General features: G+C 44.9%; 1 protein-coding gene across 9 annotated transcripts in view; it reads right to left on the minus strand.

Annotated features, from left to right (window-relative positions):
• The window catches only part of TENM4 (teneurin transmembrane protein 4), an 826321-nt gene extending 822572 nt beyond the window's left edge, over positions 1-3749 (minus strand). For 4 of the 9 annotated variants that reach the window (XM_043875667.1, XM_043875688.1, XM_043875636.1 and 1 more), the window contains exon 1: positions 3294-3748. The gene's annotated coding sequence lies outside the window, so the exon portion shown is untranslated. Of the gene's footprint in view, positions 1-1783; positions 2554-2677; positions 3251-3293 lie in introns of those variants that run through there. The other 5 variants (XM_043875712.1, XM_043875709.1, XM_043875698.1 and 2 more) reach the window with 3 other exon arrangements.
• Positions 3750-27204: the final 23455 nt, after the last annotated feature.

Genomic DNA, 27204 nt, shown 5'->3' on the forward strand with positions numbered 1-27204 from the left:
TTTTGCGAGATGACTGGCCTCCCGCGTACCTCCCCTCCCAAGCGCACCTCCCCTCCCAAGCGCGTGCGCACGAATACACACACACACACACACACACACACACACACACACACAAAACTTGCTTCCACCGCCACCACCTGTGAAAACATCTCTTGTAACTTTGGCGAAGAGAGCTCCCGGCGAAGCTGAGCGGCAGGGCGCCCGGAGCGCGCCGGGGGTGGTGAGGATGGAGGGCAGGGAGGGGAGAGGGGAGAGATGCGCAGCGCGGACTCCTTGCCGCGCCGGGGGCGGCAACTTGGCCGGGAACGCGGAGATCTCGGCTCGGGTTTCCCACCCCGGCCCCGCCCACCCAGCGGCCCAGCTCCCGCGGACTGCGGCTCTGTTGGCCCAGGAGCCCCAGGCCGGGGACCACGGGCAGACGCCGGGGGGCGGGGAGCGCGATCGGGTCTCGATCCGCGCCTCCCACCGTGGACCCCTGGAGGTGGCCAGAGGTGGGCGGGGAGGAGGATAACTCGGAGCCATAGCCGAGGCGAGGGGCAGGAATGCGTGGCCCTTGAGCGCAGGGAAACAGGTTGCTGCGGAGCCCGGTCCCCTCCCTGCGGCGGCCCAGCGGCGACCCTGCCCCGGGGGTGAAGCTAGCACCTCCCGGGCACACCCCGCCCCTCCCCAGCCCCCCGCGGGCCCGGCCCGATTCCCGCCGGCAGCCGGGTTAAAGGCGCCTTCAGCAAGGTCAAGGCGAGGCCGGCCGGCACCTGGGGATTTTTCCCAGCCGAGCATGAGCTTTGCAATCGCATTGTTAAGGATCATGGCAGCGGCAGGAAATCCGAACAGCCCCACAGGTCTGCGAGAGTGAGGATTTATTTTACAGCGCGGAACACACTCAGACAAGACCCGGGATTTCGGCGGGGTGGGGGCCGCGGGGGAGGGAATGCGGGGTTTCTGGACGCTGGAATGTGGGGAAAACAAAACATTCCCCATCCGTGCACGCCGCCGCCCCCACGACTGAGCGAGGAGGTGGCTCAGAGCTGCTGTGCCCCAGACTTCAGCGATCTGCAGGGCACTGCCAGGTCTGGCTGCCTAATCCCTCTACAGGCGAAAAACAAGATTTAAAAAAAAACAAAAACCACCCCACTACTGTGGTTTCTCTATCAAAGCCCATCAACGTGCTGCAGGCGGCAAAGGGAAGCAGCGAGATGCGGCGAAGAAACACAACAGAAGCAAACTGCCGTCCGCGAGGCAGAGAAGCCAGGCGGGGGGGAAGCCGCACTCGGCACCCATGGGACCCGCGCCGGCCCGGCCCGGGAAGCCAGGAATAGGTACCTGGTGCTGGCGGACTCACTCTCCCTCCAAGCCCGCGCCGGAGTGGGCCTGCATTGCCGGATGCTTGGCCTCTCCGAGGGTGGACCAGGCATCGCGGGCAGGTTTCTAAACACATGAAGGGCACTGCGTGTGGAAGATGGGGAGGAGGCGCTCGGAGAAGCAAAGAAGAGGGCCTGTGGGGTCCCCTAGAACACAACGCCGGTTTCCAAATACAGCATTCCCTGGAAGGCCTCCCTCACCCCGCAAGGTGGAAGCTTGGTCCCCTGCGAACTCAAAGGACCCTGAGTTCTGACCGGCTTTCTCTCTCTCATCAATCCCAGATTCTTTCCCGGCCCCTGATCTGCGGTTCTTTGAGGGGACAGTGGCATTGGCACCCAAAGCCCATCGCGGGGGGGGGGGGGGCGCCGTGATGCGGGGCGTCTTTCTCCTCTCTGGTCCTGGGGTGGGAGCACCCGGTACTTACATTCCTCAAGCCAGCAAACTTTCGGGCTTGTCCTCCGCCAAGCTGGGGCTCCTATCAAGGTTCCGGGTAATCACTGAGGCAGTTTATGTAATTGCCCGCGATGCCGTTCGGCTGATCTCCCGGCGCGCGCGGCCGCACCGCTCAGCACATGGACACCGTCTCAGCCCCGCGCTCAAACACCGAGCGACCCTCGCCACCGCCTTCCGCAAGCGGTAGGGCGCTCTCCTGGGCTAGTCAAATACCAAGAGTGCGAGCGGGACTCGGCAAAACCCCGGCTGCCCCCCGGCGCCGCTTTCGCCGCATGGGTGGCTTACAGATAGCTGCGTCTCTACAAACCTACTCGCCGGGGCTGGTGGCTGGAGGGGGTAAGGGACCCAGGCGGGGACTGCTGCCGTTCTAAAGAAGACTCCGTAACCCAAATCCTCGTCCACATGGACCACAATGTATACAAGCCGCCTTAACGTCTCGCCCTGAAAGGGGAGCCAGTTTCCAAAGTTACAGACCACGCAGTTGAATTTCCAGTACTTTCCAACCTCGCCTAGGCGGAGGCAGGGCAGAGAAGGGCGGGCAGCGGCCAGCAAAACCCACCCTACTGCCCCGCCAAGGAGGACTCACCAGTTGAACACACACACACACACACACACACACTCCTCGAGACCACCTTCCCCTTCCCGAGTGCTCCTAATATAGACTGCATTTTTAAACCGCGAGGAAAATGACTAAGGAGCTCGGTGATCACATTTCATCCCAGAGCACATTTCCCCGAAGCTGGGGTGCCATCTCTCTCTCTCTCTCTCTCACACACACACACACACACACACACACACACACACACACACACACACACACAGGAGCGCTCCCAGTGTCCACCCAGGGGCTGCAACCTCAACTCACTCCGAGGGGAACATGAAGACCGCGGCAGGGCAGCGGGCTAGGAGAGAGGGGCGCCGCGTCGGCTGCAGAGGGCACGGGGCTGGGGTCGCGTCTCCTGGTTCTCCGTTCCAACCGCAGGGCGCCCGGGGCCGCCGCAGCCGCCGCTAGCCCGACAGGGCAGGCTGCAGCCTGGGAGCCCGGCGCCGCCTCGCGGGCTCCTGCAGCGCCCGCCGGGCCCTGTGGCGGTCGGGTCCGCAAAGGGGCTGCAGACCCTGCGCCGGGGCGGGGAAGGGGACCCGGGCAAGGCCGACGAGCCCCGGCACGCTCCCAACCTCGCGGCTCTCCCCTAGCCTTGGCTCCCAGGCTCCAGTCTGCGGCGAGGTTCCGGGAGGCTGCGCGGCGGAGGCTCCGGGCTCCAGACCTACTCGCCTCCCCGGAAACCCCAGCCGTCCTCGCTGCCTCCCCCGCTGCGGGCCGGGGAAGCGAGCGAGTGTCTCCGGGAGCCCTGGGCATCCGCGCGAGCTGCCCCGACCCTTCCCCGGCTAACGAGCGCCGAGAGAAGAGAGAGAGAGCGGGTGAGGCTCCGCCGCGGTGTCCCCAAAGGCGCTTTTCCGTAGAGCGGATCGCGCCGCCTTACCGTGGCTGCAGGCTGCCGCCGCCGGGGAAGCGAGGAGCAGGGCGGCAGAGAGGCGAGGAGCCGCGCCGGTAGCTCCTCTCGCTCTAGGCGGCGGGGCTCCGCGTGCCCGAGCAAGCGGGCGCCCAGGAAGGAGCAGGTCCCGGCTCCGCGCTCAGCTCCGGCGAGACCAACAATAGCTCCCGTAGGGAGCGGAGCCCCAGCGAGTCTCCAGCCGCGCGCGCACGCCCGGCCGCCGCTCCCGGCCGCTCCCGGCCGGCGTCCCTGCCAGCACTGCTGGCCCACATGAAACAGCTGCAATCCCGAGGCTTTGGGGGGGGCGGACGGCGGGGTGTTGGGGCGGGGGTGTGCGCGCGCGCGCGCGTGTGTGTGTGTGAGTGTGTGTGTGTGTTTAATAGCTTCCCTCCTCGTCTTCCCCTCCCCGCCTGCTCGCCTGCCTGCCTCCGTCCCCCACCCTCGCTCTCTTACACACAGAGAGGGCGAGCGAGGGACACACAGACACACTCACACACGCACACACGCAGGCTACATGAATGGGAGGCGGGAGCTAATCCTCCCCGAGGCTGGGCGAGCCGCGGCGCCCGGGCGCTGGCAGCCGGGCCGCACCGCGGCGCGCTGGGGGCGCCACGCAGGTGATGCGCGCGCGTCCTCCCGGGACCCCTCACCCGCCTCCCGGTCGGCCCGGTCCCTCTGTTCTCTCCGACGTCCTCCCCACTCCTCTTCCCTCCTTTCCCTCCGCTTCTATCTCCGTCTTCTTCCTATTTCCTCCTCCTTCTCGAATTCTCCGAGTTCTCTCAGTTCCCTTTCTCGGTCTCCTCTAATCTTAGCCTGTCCTTGCTTGCTTTCTCGCCCCTTTTCTCAAACTTTCTCCTCCCTTATCCCCGACTTTTCCTGACTTCCTCTCCTTGCGTCTTTTGTTCTCTTTCCTCCCGGTTTGGCTTTCGGCCGCGTCTCCCTGCAGTGTTGTCTGATCGCCTCTCCCTCCCCCCATCGCCTGCCTCGGGGTCTCTCTGGGGGCGCGAGAGCCACCCCCCGCCCCCAGCCGACTCCTCGTTTGTTATTTCAACGCCCCCAACACTTTTCCAGGGAAGGTCTCTCTAGCCCTTGCTGCTGCAGCGCAGCCAGAGGTAATTAAGAGCTGAGAACTAGAGTTCCTTCCTCAGGCATGCAAGATGCCCAGGGAAAGGCCCTCCTTCCTCGGACAAATTCCCCAAAACCATGGTAACAGCCACTGAGTCGTGATAACAATCATTTAAAAAATAACTACAATGACTCGTCCAAGAGATTCCTGTCCTTCGCGTGTCCGGATCGTGATCGCCAGCATGTTTCCAAGAGAAGGACATTTTTCTTTGATGGGAGAGGCAGCTTGGTGCAGTGGCAACTTACTGGGGCTTAGGGGAGGAACCAGAAAGAGTCTCAGCTCAGCCCCGCTGCATTCTAGGCGTATGACTAGGGCAGGCCATTACTCTTTATCTAGCCTCAGTTTCCTCACCTGTAAAAAGGATAATTACCCCCTACCTCACCAGTTGTGGTGAAGAATAAACGTGAGAACAAGGGGAGGGGGAAGCTCTGGACCTAGAGGAGATGCTCAACCAATGTTAGTTTTCCTTCCCTCTCACCCCCTTTTAAAACTCCCTTCGTGATCTCCTGCTACATTATATTGCCATGATCTCCAGTGCATAATGAAGGAGAAAGTGTGACAATACTAACATCATATAAATGTGAAAGAAGGTCGAGGGTATTTTAAAATCTCGCTTGTGTGATCAGGAGACGAACTAGCCAGTTGCCACCCATTGATTACAAAGGCATCACAGGGATTACAGTACAAAGTTGGGGAGCTGGCATGCCCTTCAACATCCCCTAACAGGAGGGGTGAAGGTAGGAGTAGGTGAGAGATTTCCATACACTGTGTCCAATCTATTTTTCAAATGTTCATGATCACTGAACACTGACCATTGACAAAGCCTGTGAGACTAACTGAAATGTCGGGTCTTCGCCTTTGAGTTATATTTATCAACTGTGTGTCCTCACCGCAGATATCAGATGCCGAGGCTAAGCTGTGATTGGCCGTCAGATTCAGTCCTTTGATAAATATATGTTGACCACCTACTCTGTGGTTGGCACTCTGCCTCTGTACACCCAGCGATGAGGCGAGCAGACCTTGCCTTTGTGGGTGTGCAGTGCAGTAGATGAGACACAAGATATTTTGCATAGTCTCAAAGTATCTTTGATTAATTTCAAAGGGGAAAACATTACAATTGAAAAACCTGGCCAACTCCCCCTTAATCAAGCAATTACTACATCGTCATCATCAGGAATATGGCAAATAGGCATCATATGCCCCAAGATGTGATGCGCCGAGAGGGACAGCACATCGTTTCTGTGGAGCTTCTGCCAAAAATGAGTAACTGAGTCGAATCGTGATGATACATCAGACAAACGTAAGCTGAGGGCCGTTCAGGGAAATAACTGTCATGAACTCTTCAAAAATACCAAAGTCTTAGAAGACAAAGACTCCAGAACAGTTCCAGATTCAAGGACCAGTTTAGTTGTTGTGACAATAAATGAAACATGTGGTCCTAGATTGGGACAGCTGGTAAAATTAAAGTAAGGTCAGTAGATTAGATAATAGTTTGTATCAATGTTAATTTCCCAATTTTGATAATTACTCTGGTTATGTAGGAGACTATCCTTGTTTTAAGGAAACACATAACTGAAATATTTAGTGGTTAAAGAAGATGAACAAAGCCCAATCCCCACCTTCAAGGAGAAGCAGTGTGGTCTGCTTCTGCCTAAGAAATGGGCAGAGTGTTAGCACAGACCCTCTGGCCAACTGAATCTTTGCATGGAAAAGGAAGGCTTCCTTGTAAGAGGCGGCATTCAAGCTGAGTTTTTGAAGGCAAACAGTTTGCTAGATCACATGGAGACAGTTTTTTTTTTAATTGAAGGATAATTGCTTTACAAAATGTTGTTGTTTTCTGTCAAACCTCAACATGAATCAGCCATAGGTATACATATATCCCCTCCCATCTCCCACCCCTCTAGATTGATACAGAACCCCTGTTTGAGTTTCCTAAGCCATACAACAGATTCCCATTGGCTGTCTATTTTACATACGGTAATGTAAATGTCCATGTTACTCTGTGCATACGTCTCACCCTCTCCTCCCCTCTCACCATGTCCATAAGTCTATTCTTTATGTCTATTTCTCCACTGCTGTCCTGTAAATAAATTCTTTAGTACCATCTCTCTAGATTCCGTATATACATATACACAATGGAATATTACTCAGCCATAGAAAGGAACGCATTTGAGGGTGTTGTTTTCTAGGTAAAGGTAACAGTAAGAGGAAATGAACAAAAACAAGAGGTACTCGTTCAGGCCATGGAGCTGGCATATGAAGGGACTGCCTGGGGTAAAGTCTAGCACAGTGGTTAGGATTGGTTCTTGAAGGGGCCTCAAGGAAGCTGAGAATCTCAAACATCCTGAAAGCTCAGGAGCTGGGTGGATGGGTAGTAAGGGGTTATTAGAGGCTTTTAGTTAAAGGAGGTAGGTGATCTTAAGTGTACTTGAAAAAGGTGATGTTAACAACACTGTGGAGAAATCGGTTAAAGAGAGTGACCTGAGAAGACCAGAGAGTCTCCTTTAGGTCATTTAAGGCAATTGCAGTGAGGCTGAAGAGGGGAGGAGATACTGGAGAGACATGAAGGATATAAAATGAACAGATTTTGGTGGATGGGCTGGGAAGGTGAAATCCAAAGTGACTCCTAATTCTCAAGCTTGGGAACCTGGGTAGAAGGTGACTTTAGTCACTTTGATGTCCACAGCATTCAGGAGGAAGTGGAGGTTTTAGAGCAGAAAGTAACGTCAGTTTTTACCATGTTGTAATCTAACTCTACAGCTAGCTTGAGATTTTCCTATATGGCTGCTCTGTGCCATAGGAAACACTGCTATAGAATTCAACCTAACACTCTCTGAATGGCCAACCCCATCTAGTACTCAGAAAAACAAAAAACCAGTGGTAGCAGCACATTATTTGTAATAAAGGGAAAAAATTAAATAGCCTAAAAGGTCAACGAGGATAAGTAAATTGGAGGGCAGCCTAGTTGGACTATTATGAAGCCACTCTAAAGTTTTTCTGTTTTGCAGAGTTCTTTATGCCATGGAAACAGGCCAGTGTTAACATGTAAATTTCTTAAGAAGCAGACTTCAAAACTGTTAACTACATAAAAATCACTGGGGAGAAAAACCTGAAACGAAATCATGCCAAATATTAACAATGGTTGCCTCTGGGTGATAGGATTACGAGTAATACATTTTCTTCTTCATGCTTTTTTGAAACTTTCTAGCTTTTCCACAATGAACATTCATTACTGTCATAACAAAAAATAAGCTGTCATTAACAAAACAGAAAACGTCTGGGACCACCCCCCCCACCCCACCCCTGACTCTACCCCCCACCGCCTCTTCCACTTTATTCCTTTGCAATCCACCCTTCCCAATCGCCTGGCAGACTAACTGCCTTTTAAGCTTTATCTTTAAGAATAAAATAAGAGAGCATTTAACAAATCAGGGGAAATTATTAGCTGGGCTGGAGAGGGGGAGAAGGTGTCTTAGGCAGCCAGATATGTTATTAGAGCTGTTGAAACTGTATATATTAAAGATGTTTGCATTGCCCTTATTGATTCTGTGATATGTTACAAGGAAAAGAAAACCTATAATGGGGCCAAGAAAATGTGCGTCTTTAAAGGGCAAGTTTTAATTAGGAAATGTATTTATTTGCAAAAACACTTCTTGTCATAGTCCAGCAGTTACTGTAAAATTGTTTTAAAAAGCAAGTATTTCAGGTAAGGAGGCAGGTAGGGGCAAGGGGCAAAGCTTTATGCCTGGTGTCTGACATTACATCAGCGTAGGATTTGGATGCCCACTGATAAACACCATCAAATGTTCACGATTAGAGAGAGGAAAATGCAGGCCAAGCAGGCTCTTATTCTTTGGAAAGGTTGCTGTAAACAGCACCTCAGTTAGGTTCCCTCGGCATCTGTTGATTTTTCGTCTATGGTAATATTTACTACGTGGCTACGTTCCCCAACTCGATGCTAATAACACCTCCCCCAGCATAGCCCTTTCGCCTTTGGAAAGGCCCTCCACGGCTGTTGATTCACTTAAGCCTTGCACTCACCCTGGCCGAGATCCCATTATTTGAAGTTTATAAGGGAAGGAAAGAGACTCAGAGAGGCAGGGTAGCCTGGAGAACTAAGAAAGGACAGCCTTCTTGGAAAGCCTTCTTTGTGGCTCTGAGGCTTCAGAGATTTGTTATCTTTTCACAGCCTCAAGATAACCTGGGAGGGAGGGGGCGTAAATGGAGGCGTATATGGTTCTGGTCCAAGAGAATCTGACTGGGAACCCAGTTCTCAGCATTTCCAGGCCAGTGCCTTTCCCCGAAGGACCCCATGTGTAGAAGTCAATTGTTGAGGCTGGGTGTTATTCTCTGACAGCTTGCTCAGCTTCATCTGTGAGCTGTTTTCCTGTCTGGTCTGAAGATTAAAAGCTGGTCTGTGGGGGTAAATGGTGACTTTTGAATGTGTCTGCTAGAAAATAAGGGGAAAGACTCTGCTTGAAATCACGGAAATTTTCTCTTCTAGAGAAATGGTTGACTCTTGTCTCTTTCTCCCCACCCCTACTGCAATGTTCAACAGAGTATTTGGCACTTAAACGTTCTTAGTAAATGTGAGTGAAGAAACAAATTCTAGTCACAAAATAGCTAGTATGTATTAAGTACTGAGCCCAGGATGGAGCAAAGGGTATGATCTCATTTAAATTTTAGAGCAACACCATGTGGTAGATATAATTATTACCTCTATTCCATAGATGTGAAAACTGAGACATGGAGAAAGCAGTTTGTCCAAGGTCACCTGGCTAAACATCTGCTTTACTGACTATGCCAAAGCCTTTGACTGTGTGAATCACAACAAACTGTGGAAAATTCTTAAAGAAATGGGAATACCATACCACCTTAACCCACCTCCTGAGAAATCTGTATGCAGGTCAAGAAGCAACAGTTAGAACCAGCCATGGAACAACAGATTGGTTCAAAATTGGAAAAGAAGTACGTCAAGGCTGTACATTGTCACCCTGCTTATTTAACTTATACACAGAGTACATCATGTCAAATGCCATGCTGAATGAAGCACAAGCTGGACTCAAGATTGCTGGAAGAAATATCAATAACCTCAGATATGCAAAAGATACCACCCTTATGGCAGAAAGTGAAGAAGAACTAAAGAGCCTCTTGATGAAAGTGAAAGAGGAGAGTTAAAAAGCTGGCTTAAAATTCAACATTAAAAAAACTAAGATCGTGGCATCCAGTCCTATCACTTCATGGCAAACAGATGGGGAAATGATGAAAACAGTGAGAGACTTTATTTTCTTGGGCTCCAAAATCACTGCCGATGGTGATTGCAGCCATGAAATTAGAAGACACTTGCTCCTTAGAAGAAAAGTTATGATCAACCTAGATAGCATATTTAAAAGCAGAGACATCACTTTACCAACAAAGGTCCGTCTAGTCAAAGCTATAGTTTTTCCAGTGGTCATGTATGGATGTGAGAGTTGGACTATAAAGAAAGTTGAGCATCAAAGAATTGATGCTTTTGAACTGTGATGTTGGAGAAGACTCTTGAGAGTCCCTTGGACAGAAAGGAGATCAAACCAGTCCATCCTAAAGGAAATCAGTCCTGAATATTCACTGGGAGCCCTGATGCTGAAGCTGAAACGCCAATACTTTGGCCACCTGATGTGAGGAACTGACTCATTGGAGAAGACCCTGATGCTGAGAAAGATTGAAGGCAGGAGGAAAAGGGGATGACAGAGGATGAGATGGTTGGATGGTATCACCAACTCAGTGGACATGAGTTTGAGCAGGCTCCAGGAATTGATGGACAGGGAAGCCTGGTGTCCTGCACTGCATAGGGTCACAAAGAGTCGAATATGACTGAGCAACTGAAGTGACAGACTTGGCTAATACATGGCAAATCCAGATTTCAACTTGGATTCTTCTGAATCCAGGTTCTTAGCCACCATATAGTATTGGATGGATGGATGGAATTATTGATACCAGCAGAGAATTGAATCTCCATGAACTGCCATACATTTTATGGGATGGTTAATCTTGTCTAGAATAGGTCATCCCATTGTTCTCCATGATTGCACCCCATTTATTTCGTATAGCATGTTTCCCAAGCTGCAATTATTTGTGCGTGCATTTGTTTTACTTAGATTTTTGAACATCTGTCCCACTTGCAATGTAAGAAGTTCCATGAGTGTCTTGGTCACTGTTACAATTACCAAGCACAATGCCTGGCACAAAAGTGGATTTTCAGTAAGTACTTGTGAAATGAATGAATGTGGGCTCCCATCCCATTAAAGTGGTGGAGAGCTTATGAGTATGTATATACATACCCTTGTGAAAGATGGGTATTTTATATGAATTTCAGTTCAATTCAGTCACTCAGTCATGTCCAACTCTTTGCGACCCCATGAATCACAGCACACCAGGCTTCCCTGTCCATCGCCAACTCCTAGAGTTTACTCAAACTCATGTCCATTGAGTCAGTGATGCCATCCAACCATCTCATCCTCTGTCGTCCCCTTCTCCCTCCATCTTCAATCTTTCCCAGCATCAGGGTCTTTTCCAATGAGTTGGTTCTTTGCATCAGGTGGCCAAAGGTTTGGAGTTTTAGCTTCAGCATCAGTCCTTCCAATGAATTTTCAGGACTGATTTCCTTTAGGATGGACCGGTTGGATCTCCTTGCAGTCCAAGGGACTCTCAAGAGTCTTCTCCAACACCACAGTTCAAAAGCATCAACTCTTCAGTGCTCAGCTTTATTTATAGTCCAACTCTCACATTCATACATGACTACTGGAAAAACCATAGCTTTGACTAGATGGACCTTTGTTGGCAAAGTAATGTCTCTGCTTTTTAATATGCTGCCTAGGTTGGTCATAACTTTTCTTCCAAGGAGCAAACATCTTTTAATTTCATGGCTGCAGTCACCATCTGCAGTGATTTTGGAGCCCCTCAAAATAAAGTCTGTCACTGTTTCCATTGTTCCCCCATCTATTTTGTATGAATTTACTCCATCCTATACCAACTATACTTTCTGCCTTGAAGACATGTGGTTCTGGCAGTGGGGCTGGGATGCGGATGAGCATGTCATGGTTCAGATTTTGTTCCTTCACTGACACTTGTTCCCAGATAGCAGGGAGAACACTGATCAGGAAAAAGTAGCCTCTGTTCTGGTCAGAGGTGACTAGCTGGCACAATCCCACAGTGGAAGCATCCACTCTGATTACGCCAGCCTCTACCTTCAGAGCAGAGAGACACTGTGTCAGCTGACATGTCTTGCATAACATTTCCTTTCTGAGAGCTGGTGGCAATGGTTTTCTCAAAAGGAGCTTTCTGAAAGCTTTCCTTCTGCGTGCTGAATGCCGTGTGATACTTTCCAAAGAGAATGCATTCTCCCTCCTTGACAATTTTTGTCTGTTTCCTCATCATTTGTCTAATATACTTCATTGCCACTACTGTGGATTTGCCTTTTTGTTACAGCAGCGTAGATCAGGTGGCAGCTGCTGGTGTTCTGCAAAGCTAAATCCGGTCCATTTCTTAGTCTTGGATGTCTGCAGCCTTTATTAGAACTGTATATTGGTCCGGAGGGTAGTGGCCATTGGTCCAGGGATAATCAGCAATGTAACAAACAAAGCAAGCAAACAAACAAAAAAACAATCTCAAGGCTTCCACTAAATAACCAAAGCCTCTGTAGGGTGATTCTAATCACTGTGGTTTCAGACAGTGACCCAATTTTTTATGCAAATCCATATACTTACGCCTTATGACAGTTCTACAAAATAAATTCTATGACCACTCCAAAATCAGATTATAATCTAATATTTCTAGGGATTATTAGCCTGTGGAGTGAAAAGAGTAGCATTAATGTTAATTTGCAAATAAGCACACACTGTTCTGTTCTGCCTACTGCTTTTTCCATTTAACAGTATATCTTGAAATAGCTGCCTCCTTTTTTATGGTCGCATACTGTTTCATTTTTAGGGATGGACCCTTTGAATTTAACCACAGGGACCACAGTGATTAAGCTATATTCATTTAAATAAATCTCAAAAATTAACATAAGATCAGGTACTTTCCCATTAACTTTAAATGAGTGAATTAAATTATATTCCCACTATCAAGTCTGTTCATTATTAAAAAGAAGCAATCCAAAGGATGCTGAAATTTCATATCAGTTGGAAAAGGATGAACATTTCAAATAACAGTGTTGTGGGAATGGACAAACCATTTGAGGGGTGAGGGGAGTTAAATCTCTGTCCCTATTAAAACTTCTCACCCTGAATATTGAAAAAAGAAAATATGAAAGTTCTAGAAGAAAGTATAGATGGCAATTTACATGATTTTGGAGATGGATAGAGATATTTTTAAGTGTGTTATGAAAAAGTCATAAAGGAAAATGTTAAAAATTTGACTATATAATAACTTTGAAATGTTTATATATTTATAAAACCAAGACAAAAATCAAAAGAACAATAATATGTTGGGGAAATATTTGAAACATACATGAAAAAAGTGCTATTTTCCTTAATATATAATGAGGTTTTACAGTTTTATATGAAGAAGACATCTCAATAGAAAAGTAGGCAAAGGACATAAAAAGCTAATTTACTATAAAAAAAAAAAAGTAAAAAAAACTAAACAAATGATGTATACTTAAGTCACTTGTAACTCCAAAAAATGCAAGATATGAGAATATTGAGAGCTTTTCTTTTCACTTATCAAATGAGAAATGTATAAAAGAAAAATTACATACTCAGAAAATAGTTACTCTCCTTATATTGCGAATGGTTATATGTTGACACACACTTTCTGAAAGATAATTTAGTGATATTTAACAAAAGCCTTCCATTGTGTGAGTTTTCAACCCAGGAATCTATGTCTACATTCAGTAGAGCTAATTAAAAGAAAATGATTATGGATGGACCCAAAGACTTAACGTAAAAGAATTTTGTCAGTGTTAGTATGAATAGTGTCAGATTGGAAACAATCAACTGCCAAACAATTAGTAAATGATCAAATGTGTCATGGTACATCAGAGTATGATGAGCTGTTACACAGCTATCATAGACGGTGGTGTAGGAGAATATGTAATGACTTGGAAAGGATTTATAGTTAATATTTTTGTGACCTTTCTTCAACTTATTAGGGAAAATTCCAAACAAATAAAGCTTGGCGAACAGACTGTACCTATTAATAGTTTCAATGATTATTAATAAGCAGCCAATTTTGTTTTACCTATACCCATCCCTGCTTACTGCCCACCCTCATTATTTTGGAAGAAACCCCAGGCAACATTTTGTTCTGTCTGTAACTATTTCAGTAGATAGCTCTAAAATACATAAGCTAGTTTTTAAAAACCCACAATATATCATATTTTAAAACACTAATAATTTCTTAATGCCATCAACTGTCTAGTCACTGTTCAAACTTTGATGACTATTTCATAAATATTTTTTCTAGTTTTTTTTTTCATTAGGATCCAAATAAATTCCATGCACTGCAATTGGTTGAGCTATCTCTTGTCTCTTTTGACCTATAGGTTTTCCTCCATCTATTTCCCTCCCACTTTTATACTACTTGTGAAAGGAAACAAATTATTTATCATGTATTTCTCGTAATCTGAGTTTACTGATGGTACCCTTCTAGTTTAACATGTTTTTCTACATTTTATCATTCCTACAAACTGGTATAAATTCTAGAAGAATGGCCCAACTCAGAGTTCATTCTTATGGGGAAGAACGCTTCCTAGATGGTGCCATGTACTTCCACCTGTCTTTGTAAAGTTAGCTGTCTTTGATGTTCCTTAGCTAGATTCATCATTTCATTAGGGGTTATAAACTGGTCACATTCTAATTTGAGCATTCCTTCTTCACTTTTAACTGGAATACTTTGATAATAGAAGCTTCCTCTCATGAATTATTTTCTTACCCGAAAGTGTGGGATAAATGGTTGTTTCTTTCCTTCCTGGTAAATACCAGTTTTCCAGCATCCTACAGAGATAAGCAAGGAGGTGTTTTTGTTTTTGTTTTTTTCCCAGGAGTCATTATGAGGTCATGGATTTAAAACTATTTGATGTATTTTTATTCATTTCAATTATTATTCATATTGGTGTTCAATTACTCCCCATCTCTGGTCAGTGGGACTATCTTCTTATTGATTCCCAAGTCTTTAATAGCCTCCTTTTTTTGTGGAGAAATAAGGTGTGAGCCCCGCCCACAAGCAACCAGCTGTCAGGGAGAGACTGTTGGTTGAGAGGATTCAGCCAACTATCGTCGGGCAGTGGAGTGGTGGTCGTCAGGTGGACAGTGGGGTTGGCGGCGGCCGAGAAGAGCTACTGCACGCCCAAGGTCAGGGGCGGCGGCCGAGAGGAGCAACCCCACCTCCAAGGAGCGGCTGCTGTGGGGCGCAGGAGGACTGAGAGGAGCTACTCCACGTTCAAGGTCAGGAGGGGCATCTGTGAGAAGATACCCCTCGTCCAAGGTAAGGAGCAGCGGCTGCGCTTTGCCAGAGCAGCCGTGAAGAGATACCTCACGGCCGAGGTAAGAGAAACCCAAGTAAGATGGTAGGTGTTGCGAGAGGGCATCAGAGGGCAGAGACACTAAAACCATAATCACAGAAAACTAGCCAATCTGATCACAGGACCACAGCCTTGTCTAACTCAATGAAACTAAGCCATGCTGTGTAGGGCCACCCAAGATGGTCGGGTCATGGTGGAGAGGTCTGACAGAATGTGGTCCCCTGGAGAAGTGAATGGCAAACCACTTCAGTGTTCTTGCCTTGAGAACCCCATGAACAGTATGAAAAGGCAAAATGATAGGATACTGAAAGAGGAACTCCCCAGGTCAGTAGGTGCCAAATATGCTACTGGAGATCAGTGGAGAAATAACTCCAGAAAGAATGAAGGGATGGAGCCAAAGCAAAAATAATACCCAGTTGTGGATGTGACTGGTGATAGAAGCAAGGTCCGATGCTGTAAACAGCAATATTGCATAGGAACCTGGAATGTTAGGTCCATGAATCAAGGCAAATTGGAAGTGGTCAAACAGGAGATGGCAGGAGTGAATGTTGACATTCTAGGAATCAGCGAACTAAGATGGACTGGAATGGGTGAATTTAACTCAGATGACCATTATATATACTACTGTGGGCAGGAATCCCTTAGAAGAAATGGAGTAGCCATCATGGTCAACAAAAGAGTCTGAAATGCAGTACTTGGATACAATCTCAAAAACAAGAGAATGATCTCTGTTCATTTCCAAGGCAAACCATTCAGTATCACAGTAATCCAAGCCTATGCCCCAACCAGTAACGCTGAAGAATCTGAAGTTGAATGGTTCTATGAAGACCTACAAAACCTTTTAGAACTCACACCCCCCAAAAATGTCCTTTTCATTATAGGGGACTGTCATGCAAAAGGAGGAAGTCAAGAAACACCTGGAGTAGCAGGCAAATTTGGCCTTGGAGTACGGAATGAAGCAGGCCAAAGGCTAATAGAGTTCTGCCAAGAGAACGCACTGGTCATAGCAAACACCCTCCTCCAACAACACAAGGGAAGACTCTACACATGGACATCACCAGATGGTCAACACCAAAATCAGATTGACTATATTCTTTGCAGTCAAAGATGGAGAAGCTCTATACAGTCAGCAAAAACAAGACCAGGAGCTGACTGGGGCTCACATCATGAACTCCTTATTGCCAAATTTAGACTTAAATTCAAGAAAGTAGGGAAAACCACTAGACCATTCAGGTATGACCTAAATCAAATCCCTTATGACTATACAGTGGAAGTGAGAAATAGATTTAAGGGACTAGATCTGATAGACAGAGAGCCTGATGAACTATGGACGGAGGTTCATGACATTGTACAGGAGACAGAGATCAAGACCATCCCCACGGAAAAGAAATGCAAAAAGGCAATATGGTTGTCTGAGGAGGCCTTACAAATAGCTGTGAAAAGAAGAGAAGCAAAAAGCAAAGGAGAAAAGGAAAGATATTCCCATTTGAATGCAGAGTTCCAAAGAATAGCCAGGAGCAATAAGAAAGCCTTCCTCAGCAATCAATGCAAAGAAATAGAGGAAAACAACAGAATGGGAAAGACTAGAGATCTCTTCAAGAATATTAGAGTTATCAAGGGAAAATTTCAGGCAAAGATGGGTTCAATAAATGACAGAAATGGTATGGACCTAACAGAAGCAGAAGATATTAAGAAGAGGTGGCAAGAATACACAGAAGAACTGTACAAAAAAGATCTTCACGACCCAGATAATCACAGTGGTGTGATCACTCACCTAGAGCCAGAGATTCTGGAATGTGAAGTCAAGTGGGCCTTAGAAAGCATCACTATGAACAAAGCTAGTGGAGGTGATGGAATTCCAGTTAAGCTATTTCAAATCCTGCAAGATGATGCTGTGAAAGTGTTGCACTCAATATGCCAGCAAATTTGGAAAACTCAGCAGTGGCCACAGGACTGGAAAAGGTCAGTTTTCATTCCAATCCCTAAGAAAGGCAATCCAAAAGAATGCTCAAACTACTGCACAATTGCACTCATCTCACATGCTAGTAAAGTAATGCTCAAAATTCTCCAAGCCAGGCTTCAGCAACATGTGAACCGTGAAGTTCCAGATGTTCAAGCTGGTTTTAGAAAAGGCAAAGGAACCAGAGATCAAATTGCCAATATCTGCTGGATCACTGAAAAAACAAGAGAGTTCCAGATAAACATCTATTTCTGCTTTATTGACTACACCAAAGCCTTCGACTGTGTGGGTCACAATAAACTGTGGAAAATTCTGAGAGAGATGGGAATACCAGATCACCTGACCTACCTCTTAAGAAACCTGTATGCAGGTCAGGAAGCAACAGTTAGAAGTGGACATGGAACAACAGACTGGTTCCAAATAGGAAAAGGAGTACGTCAAGGCTGTATATTGTCACCCTGCTTATTTAACTTATATGCAGAGTACATCATGAGAAACGCTGGGCTGGAAGAAGCACAAGCTGGAATTAAGATTGCCAGAAGAAATATCAATAACCTCAGATATGCAGATGACACCACCCTTATGGCAGAGAGTGAAGAGGAACTAAAAAGCCTCTTAATGAAAGTGAAAGAGGAGAGTGAAAAAGTTGGCTTAAAGCTCAACATTCAGAAAACTGAGATCATGGCATTTGGTCCCATCACTTCATGAGAAATAGAAGGGGAAACAGTGGAAACAGTGTCAGACTTTATTTTTTGGGGCTCCAAAATCACTGCAGATGGTGACTGCAGCCATGAAATTAAAAGATGCTTACTCCTTGGAAGGAAAGTTATGACCAACGTAGATAGCATATTAAAAAGCAGAGACATTACTTTGCCAACAAAGGTTTGTCTGGTCAAGGCTATGGTTTTTCCAGTGGTCATGTATAGATGTGAGAGTTGGACTGTGAAGAAAGCTGAGCACCAAAAAATTGATGCTTTTGAACTGTGGTGTTGGAGAAGACTCTTGAGAGTCCCTTGGACAGAAAGGAGATCCAACCAGTCCATCCTAAAGGAGATCAGTCCTGGGTGTTCATTGGAAGGACTGATGCTGAAGCTGAAACTCCAGTACTTTGGCCACCTCATGCGAAGAGTTGACTCATTCGAAAAGACCCTGATGCTGGGAGGGCTTGGGGGCAGGAGGAGAAGGGGACGACAGAGGATGAGATGGCTGGATGGCATCACCGACTCGATGGGCATGAGTTTGAGTAAACTCTGGGAGCTGGTGATAGACAGGGAGGCCTGGTGTGCTGTGATTCATGGGGTCGCAAAGAGTGGTACATGACTGAGCGACTGAACTGAACTGAACTGAAGGTGTTCAAGGCCCATTTGTATCTATTCTAAGCCAGACTTGAAATCATTCTTTTTTTTTTTTTTGAGGACCCCCGGTTCTTTTTAGAGAGAAGTGGTATTTAGCAACCATACTATTGCTATTAGGAGACGCTCACTGCTACTGGGTTCATATTGTTTCTAGTTTTATTTTTAATTGGCTGGTTTAGGAAATATGTAATTTTTTTAAAAGGAAAATTTTTCACTGTGAGTTTATATAATACTTCTAATTGAGTTTTTTCTTAACTTTTCAGTCTTCTATCTGTGTCTCTCTTCCATTACAAATAATAAATGATGGTATAGAAAAATATTTAATGTTTTGGAAAATAGCCATGTCTATTTTAGATAATCATCTATGTATAAATATATAATATATAAATCATGTATATCTCAAACATATGCAAGTTAGTAGTGATTATTTCTTGATGATAAAATTAAGGGTAATTTGAGTTTTCTTTTTTCTGCTTTTCAGTATTTACAAAATTTCCATAATAAACCCATTTTATTTTTGCCATAAGAAAAAATTTGCTAAAAGACAAAAATAAACCAGATGGTATAAATTATAATATAGTAAACTGTCTGCCAATCTTATACGTGGGTAGAATAATGATATTCTATTAGATCTGTGGAGTGTTTTACAATTTACAAATCACTTTACATCCATTATCTTTCATGATCATCACAGCAGCACTCTGAAGTAGACAGAATAAGCATATTGTCTTATAGCATAAAAAAAACATTGAGGTTTGAAAGGATCACATATGATGGAATCAAGGCTGGAACTCGGGGCTCCTGACTTCTTGGTCAGTATTTATCTCCTGCATAATATCTGCTCTCTCGATGACTGTTGCTATGCTGTCATTTTATAGGAAGGCAAGAAGACTCTGCAATGTCCTGCCTGCTGCTTAGCATGTCATCCTTAGAACTTGCTTTCTTCTCACTGAGATTTGAAGGTCCAGAAAAATTCCAATACTTATTTTGCAATTTAACTTTTCTTTTTATATAAAGTGATTCATTAGCCTAATTTTGCTGCTGCTGCTGCTGCTGCCAAGTCTCTTTAGTCGTGTCCAACTCGGTGCGACCCCAGGATGGCAGCCCACCAGGCTCCGCCATCCACAGGATTCTCCAGGCGAGAACACTGGAGTGGGTTGCCATTTCCTTCTCCAAAGCACGCACGCATGCTAAGTCGCTTCAGTCATGTCTGACTCTGTGCGACCCCATGGACAGCAGCCCACCAGGCTCCTCCATCCACAGGATTCTCCAGGCAAGAATACTGGAGTGGGTTGCCATTTCCTTCTCCAGCATAATTTTAGAAGTCAAATATTCTACAAGGATCTTAATGCAAAAGGGAAGCTCCTGCCCTGCTGTTCACCACCCCATTCCACCTATAATATTCCTTCTCCCCAGAGGCAAGTACTTTCAACTAGTTTTTTTGAGCTGCTTCAGGCATATCTTTTACCATCTGAGCTACCAGGGAAGTCCCCTCTTATTTTTATTTCTATAAAAGCTGGTAATCTGTTCTACTGAAAATCCTAGCTTTTCTAAAAATTATGTGAATTACAAAAATTTTATTTTTTCTTCCAGTTTTTTTAAGATATTGACATACTGCCCTGTATAAATTTAAGGTGTACAACATAATGATTTATGTACACCACAGGTGATTATCACAAGTTTAGTGAACATCTACCATCTCACACAGATACAGAATTAAAGAAATAGAAAAAAAAATTATTTTTTTTGTGACCAGATCTCTTAGGATTTACCCTCTTAACAACTTTCATATTAACATACAGCTGTATTAACTATTTCTATCATGTTGTACTACTACTTATTTATCTTATAACTAGAGTGTGGATTTTTAATTATTAGATACTATCAATATACTTTGTTGTTCAAGATGAGAATTGAACGGCTGTTATTTTTTCCCTTTCCACAGAAATTCCCTTTTCCCCATCCTCTCAATGTACTTAACATCATAGTTTTTGGTTAGAGGTTAGTATTTCCATTATAACTACTGTGTAAATGCTATTCTCAGCTGAACCATGCAGTGTACTAAGATGTGCTTTCTTGTATTAGTTTTTGTTTCCTCTTGAGTTAATCATTAGCTTTTTTTTTTTAATATGTGCTTATTAGCATTTTAGATCTCTAGGTAACTCTCTGCCGAATTATAAATCTTCTCTCAGTACTTTCCAATTCATCTGATCAGCTGTCAATTTCTTTTTTTACGTTTTCTTTCTTTTACTCCCTCTGTTCCTTTACTTAGCAGTGTAATTCCCGTTTGTCTGAATGATCCAGCATGTTAGTTGCTTTCTAGCTTGTCGGAAAGCTCTTGTTCTAGGATCTCCCGCCACCATATTCCTGGAAATGTTATTGGCCCTCACTCCTGTAATTGTATCTTTAATTTACAGGAGCCTATGTCTTCCTCCTTCTTTGTTTCCTCTTCATACTGAGAATGTATAGGAGGTAAAGCTTTTGAGAGCTGATTTGGCTGGATATAGAATTCTAGGTTGGAAATAAATTCCCTATAATTTTAGGAACATTGATGGTTCCATTGTCCTCTTGCTTCTGGTGTTGCTGCTGAGAAGTCTGATACCATTTTGCCTCTTTAGCCTGTCTATGAGACCTTTTAAAACTAACGTCCCCTGAAAACTTAGGATCTTCTCTCTTCCCCAGTGTTCAGAAATTCTGTGATACTTGGTGTGGGTCTTGTTTCTTTCAATGTGCTGAGCTGTTTCTGAATTCTTTTACTTTGGAAACTGAAAGATTTGTTTGAAATATTTTATTGCTGACTTTCTTGTTCTTTATTTCCGAATTGTTTTTAATTCCGATACTGGACCTCCTATACTGTTTCTTTTGTTGACTATGATGGCTATTCCATTTCTTCTGAGGGATTCTTGCCCACAGTAGTAGATATAATGGTCATCTGAGTTAAATTCACCCATTCCAGTCCATTTTAATTCGCTGATTCCTAGAATGTCGATGTTCACTCTTGCCATCTCCTGTTTGACCACTTCCAATTTACCTTGATTCATGGACCTAACATTCTAGGTTCCTATGCAGTATTGTTCTTTACTGCATCGGACTTTATTTCCATCACCACTCACATCCACAACTGGGTGTTGTTTTTGCTTTGGCTCTGTCTCTTTATTCTTTCTGGAGTTATTTCTTCACTCTTCTCTAATAGCATATTGGGCACCTACCGACCTGAGGAGTTCATCTTTCAGTGTCCTATCATTTTACCTTTTCATATTGTTCAAAGCTATGGTTTTTCCATTACTCATGTATGGATGTGAGAGTTGGACTATAAAGAAAGCTGAGGGCCAAAGAATTGATGCTTTTGAACTGTAGTGTTGGAGAAGACTTTTGAGAGTCCCTTGGACTGCAAGGAAATCCAGCCAGTCCATCCTAAAGGAAATCAGTCCTGAATATTCATTGGAAGGACTGGTGCTGAAGCTGAAACTCCAATACTTTGGCTACCTGATGTGAAGAACTGACTCATTGGAAAAGACCCTGATGCTGGAAAAGATTGAAGGCAGGAGGAGAAGCAGATGACAGAGGATGAGATGGTCGGATGGCATCACTGACTTGATGGACATGAATTTGAGTAAGCTCCGGGAGTTGGTGATGGACAGGGAAGCCTGGCATGCTGCAGTCCATGGGGTCGCAAGGAGTCAGACACGACTGAGCAACTGAACTGACTGAGGCTGTTTCTAGTTTTTTAATCCTCTCTCTCTCTTTTAATATTTGTGGGGATGAAAGTGTCTTTTGTGTTCTACTTTCTGGGAGATTTTCTCAGCTTTGTCTACCAACCCATCTGTTGACATTTTTATTTCTGCAGTCATATTTTTTAATTTTCAGGAGCCTGTTTAAGTCATTTGAACATTTCTCTTTAAAAAGCCTCCAGTTCTTGTTTCATGTACATAGCATCTTTATTTCTCTAAGGATATTAACGATGTATTTTGTGTGAAATTTTCTACCACTGTCTTTGTGCTCTTTAGGGTTTTAAAAAATTGTTATTTTGTTTCTGTGTTTATTTTTCATTGTAAAGGCTTTGTTCATCAGATACTGGTGATCTAGGGTTAGCCATACCCAATGAACTAAAAACTAACTGGAGATTTCAGAACCAGATGTGTTGCCTGGTGGACTTCCCTATAGGATGATCTGGCTGGGTTATTTTACTGGTGATTCCCAAACAGTATCTGTAAATCTGTTCTCAGGGGCTACTCAATTGCACAAGAAAGGAATTCTCCAGTTTCTTCCTGGGGTCCAGGTCAACAAGACTGGCTGCTAAGATTTTCTAGAAGCTTAATGAGGGAGGGACTGGAAGGCAGTCTCATCATTTCTGTATAGAGTTCGTTTACTCCTCTTGTTCCTATTTCCAGCACAGACTATATACCTTCAGCGATGCTGCTTTCCAAACATCCAGAGTATCTTGGGCTCATTCATTCCAGACAATAGATCTCCATTCCTCTACCTGCTGGAGGTGGGAACAGGCACCCAGGAGAGCAGGACAGGGAGGTAGGGACTAAACACATTCAACCAATCTTCCTATTCTCAGCCTTTCTCAGACCCCTCACTTTTGGAAATGCCTGAGCTTCTAATTTCTGAGCCTTCCCGGGGCTCAACAGCGAAAATGAGATAGATTCTGAGCTTTTGCCACTGGTCACTTAGGTTTTACTTTCACAGGTTTGCCTAAGTCAATTATTTCTTTCCCATCTGCTTGACAGATCCAAAATACTATTCTCTCCTTTCCAATTTTTTTTTTCCTTTTATTCATTTCTCTCTCACTTTAGTAGGTATTGAGAAGGAGTGGGGATGAAAGTGTATGGTAATGACCCAGCAATCCCACTGCTGTGCATACACCCCGAGGAAACCAGAACTGAAAGAGACACATGTACCTCAGTGTTCACTGCAGCACTATATACAATAGTTTGGACATGGATGAAACCTAGATGTCCATCCACAGACGAATGGATAAAGAAGTTGTGGAACATATACACAATGGAATATTACTTAGTTATAAAAAGGAACACATTTGAGTCAGTCCTAATGAAGATGAACCTAGAGCCTATTGTCCAGAGTGAAGTAAGTCAGAAAAAGAGAGACAAATACTGCACATTAACACATATATATGGAATTTAGAAAGATGGTACCAATGATCCTACATGCAAGGCAGCAAAGGAGACACTGATGTAAAGAACAGACTTTTGGACTCAGCAGGAAAAGGTGAGGGTGGGATGATTTGAGAGAATAGCATTGAAATATGTATATTACCTTATGTAAAATCAATGACCAATGGAAGTTCAATGCATGAAGCAGGGCACCCAAAGCCGGTGCTCTGGGATAACCCAGAGGGATAAGGTGGGGAGGGAGGTGGGGGGGGGTTTCAGGACTACAGGGACATGTGTATACCTGTGGCTGATTCGTGTTGATGGATGCCAAAATACATCACAATATTGTAAAGTAATTATTCTCCAATTTAAAAACAAACAAAAAAAAGAACGTGTTTGGTAAGCCCTCCATGTACAACAGAAGTCCACAGCTCTAAGGCCAGCACTTTAAGGGGTTTTCAACCACTTCCTGCTCTTGAGCTCCTTCCTGGAGAAGAACTGTGTCTCTACTCTTTACTGTTTCCAGGACCCTGGCTGAAACTGGGACTCTGAATTTCCTCACCTTTCAAGCGCAGATAACAGTGCCTGCCTTACTGGTTGTAGTGAGGGTAACTGGGATGCTATCTGGCTTGTATTTTTAGTTCCTAGATCTCTGAAGAATAGCATTAAAGACCAGCTACATTTTTAATATTAAAATTACTGGTAGGCTGTATTGAAGTGGGAGGAAAGCTCACTGGGTTACTGCAGAAGGTAATGCACAGGGAACTAGAGAAGCCTCTCCTACAAATGCTTTGGTGACAAGTTCTGGATTATCAAAAGTAATCATAGTCATGATGATAATCATTATTTACTAAGAATGTATATGCATCAGTCACAAGCTTTACACAATATCTCAATTAAACATCACAATAACCCCATAAATAGGTATCATTGTTATCTTCATTTTAAAAATGAGCAAGGAGAGGAGTGGAGAAGTTGGTCAATATCACAAAACAAAAATGGACAGTTCTCAGGTTAGAATCTGCAATTTGTCTGGAGCTGTTGATACCAAGGCCAGAGCTTCTCAAACTTTAATGTATTCACAGATCACCCAGGGCTCTGGTTACACTGCAGATTCACATTCAGTTGGCTTGGCACAGGGCTGAGATTCTGCTTTTCTACTAAGCTCCCAGGTGACCCTGAAACTGCTAGTCCTGGGACTGCACTTTGACTAGGCTCCAGAGTGAGGTCTCTCTATGGCAGCCATGTCATATGGAACCTAACTTCTCAGGGTACAAAGGAGCCCATGTGAATAGTAATGGTACCGTATCTCTGGTGGTTCAGATGGTAAAGAACTTGCCTGCAATGCTGGGTACCTGGGCTCGATGCCTGGGTAGGGAAGATCCCCTGGAGAAGGGAATGGCTGCCTACTCCAATATTCTTGCCTGGAGAATTTCACAGAGAGAGGAGCCTGGAGGGCTACAGTCCATGGGGTCACAAAGAGTTGGACACAACTAAGAGACTAACACATTCACTTTTGCATTTTTTTCATGAACAGTAATGACACGACTTTCATTACCCTCCTTCCATTTTCCTACCCAAGTAGGACCAGCAGGCATTCACATCTCCCACCATACACATTTTCCAAGAGTTCCGGTGTGTCTCATATGCGCTCACAGCCCTCTCTACAGCTGTGGTTGCAAGACACTCACTTCTTTCCACCACCTATGAAGTCCAAGGGTAGCCTCTCACTGTTAGCACTGCACTTCGTGACTTCTCTGAGCATTCCACCTACAGTTCTCATTCCAGGCATTCCGAAACTCAGGGTCCTCAAGGTATGGACAGGCCTTATGCCCTCCTATGAGCCCTCAGCAGAGTTGTGACGTGTTTCTTGCAGAAATAGGGAGAAGCCCATCTCCCACTCAAAGTCACATGGATCCCAGGTAACAGCACTGGATCTCACAGGTTCCTTATGAAAACAGCTCTGTCAACTGCCACCTGTAGGCTTACTGGCCTGGGGAACTAAAATTTCTGTCCTTCTGTATCCCCTTTCCCCTCATTAGTCTCTACTCCTAGCTCACCTAGAATTCACCACCCTGCAAGCAAGTCAAGTCAGGCCAGCTTCCAACCTGGGTGGAAGGAGTGATGATCCATTTAACTTGCTAGATGTACCTAGCTGTGCCTTTTCATACTGTTAGGCACAAGGTCGTATATTGTCACCCTGCTTATTTAACTTGTATGCAGAGTACCTGATGTGAAATACCAGGTTGGATGAAGCACAAGCTGGAATCAAGATTGTGGGGAGAAATATCAATAATCTGAGATATGCAGATGACACCACCTTAATGGCAGAAAATGAAGAGGAACTAAAGAGCCTCTTGATAAAGGTGAAAGAGGAGAGTAAGCTGGCTTAAAACTCAACATCCAGAAAGCAAAGATCATGGCATCCAGTTCCATCACTTCATGGCAAATAGATTGGGAAACAGTGAAAACAGTGACAGACTTTATTTTCTTGGACTCCAAAATCACTGTGGATGGTGACTGCAGCCATGACATTAAAAGATTCTTGCTCCTTGGAAGAAAAGCTATGACCAACCTAGACAGCATATTAAAAAGCAGAGACATTACTTTGCCAACAAAGGTCCATCTAGTCAAAGCTATGGCTTTTCCAGTGGTCATGTATGGATGTGAGAGTTGAACCATAAAGAAGGCTGAGCACTGAAGAATTGATGCTTTTGAGCTATGATGTTGAAGAAGACTCTTGACAGTCCCTTAGACTGCAAGGACATCAAACCAATCAATCCTGAAGAAAATCAATGGTAAATATTTATTGGAAGGACTGATGCTGAAGCTGAAACTCCAATACTTTGGCCACCTGACGTGAAGAGCCAGATCATTAGGAAAGACCCTGATGCTGGGAAAGATTGAAGGCAGGAGGACAAGGGGATGACAGAGGACAAGATGGTTGGATGGCATCACCAGCTCAATGGACATGAGTTTGAGCAAGCTCTGGGAGATGGTGAAGGATAGAGAAGCCTGGTGGGCTGCAGTCTATGGGGTCACAGAGAGTCGGACACGGCTAAGCGACTGAACAACAACCTAGCTGTGTGTGAATTTCAGCATAGGCTCAGCTAGAACCATGCTTATGTGTCACACAAGGCATAATAAAGGAGATTTTTTGAGAGACAACTGAAACATTCAAATACATCAGAGGGTCAAGCAAAAGCATTGGAGTAAGTTTAGGATCTGAGGTCAGAGACCCATCTCCATTCTTAGCTGTATGACTTTGGGTTTTTCAGGAACCCTCTCTGATTGTTTTCCAAAGCTATAAAAATATGAGCAAGAGGCTCCAGATGATCTTTAAACTGTACCCTTCAGGTCTGTCTCAACTTCTGTTATCTACTTGTAGCACTTGGTGATTTTTTGTCATTGTTCAGTCGCTAAGTCATATCCGACTCTGTGACCCCATGAACTGCAGCAAGCCAAGCTTCCCTGTTCTTCACCATCTCCCAGAGTTTGCTCAAACTCACGTCCACTGAGTTGGTGATGCCATCCAAGCATATCATCCTGTCACCCCCTTCTCCTCCTGTCCTCAATCTTTCCCAGCATCAGGGTCTTTTCCTGTGAATTGACTCCTCTTATCAGGTGGCCAAAGTATCGGAGCTTCAGCTTCAGCCATCAGTCCTTGGTGGTTTAGGTCAGTGTATAAGAAACCGTTCCCACTTCCAAACTATCTGTTATACCAATTAGAAATCAGAGCAGTGCTCAAGAGAGAGAGCTCATATATGATTTGGGTTTTGCCACTTAATAGTGCTGTGATCTTGGTCATTTCACTCTTCCTTTCCAATTTTCAGT

Source organism: Cervus elaphus, chromosome 2 (assembly GCF_910594005.1).
Source record: "Cervus elaphus chromosome 2, mCerEla1.1, whole genome shotgun sequence".
NCBI classification, from domain to species: Eukaryota; Metazoa; Chordata; class Mammalia; order Artiodactyla; family Cervidae; genus Cervus; species Cervus elaphus.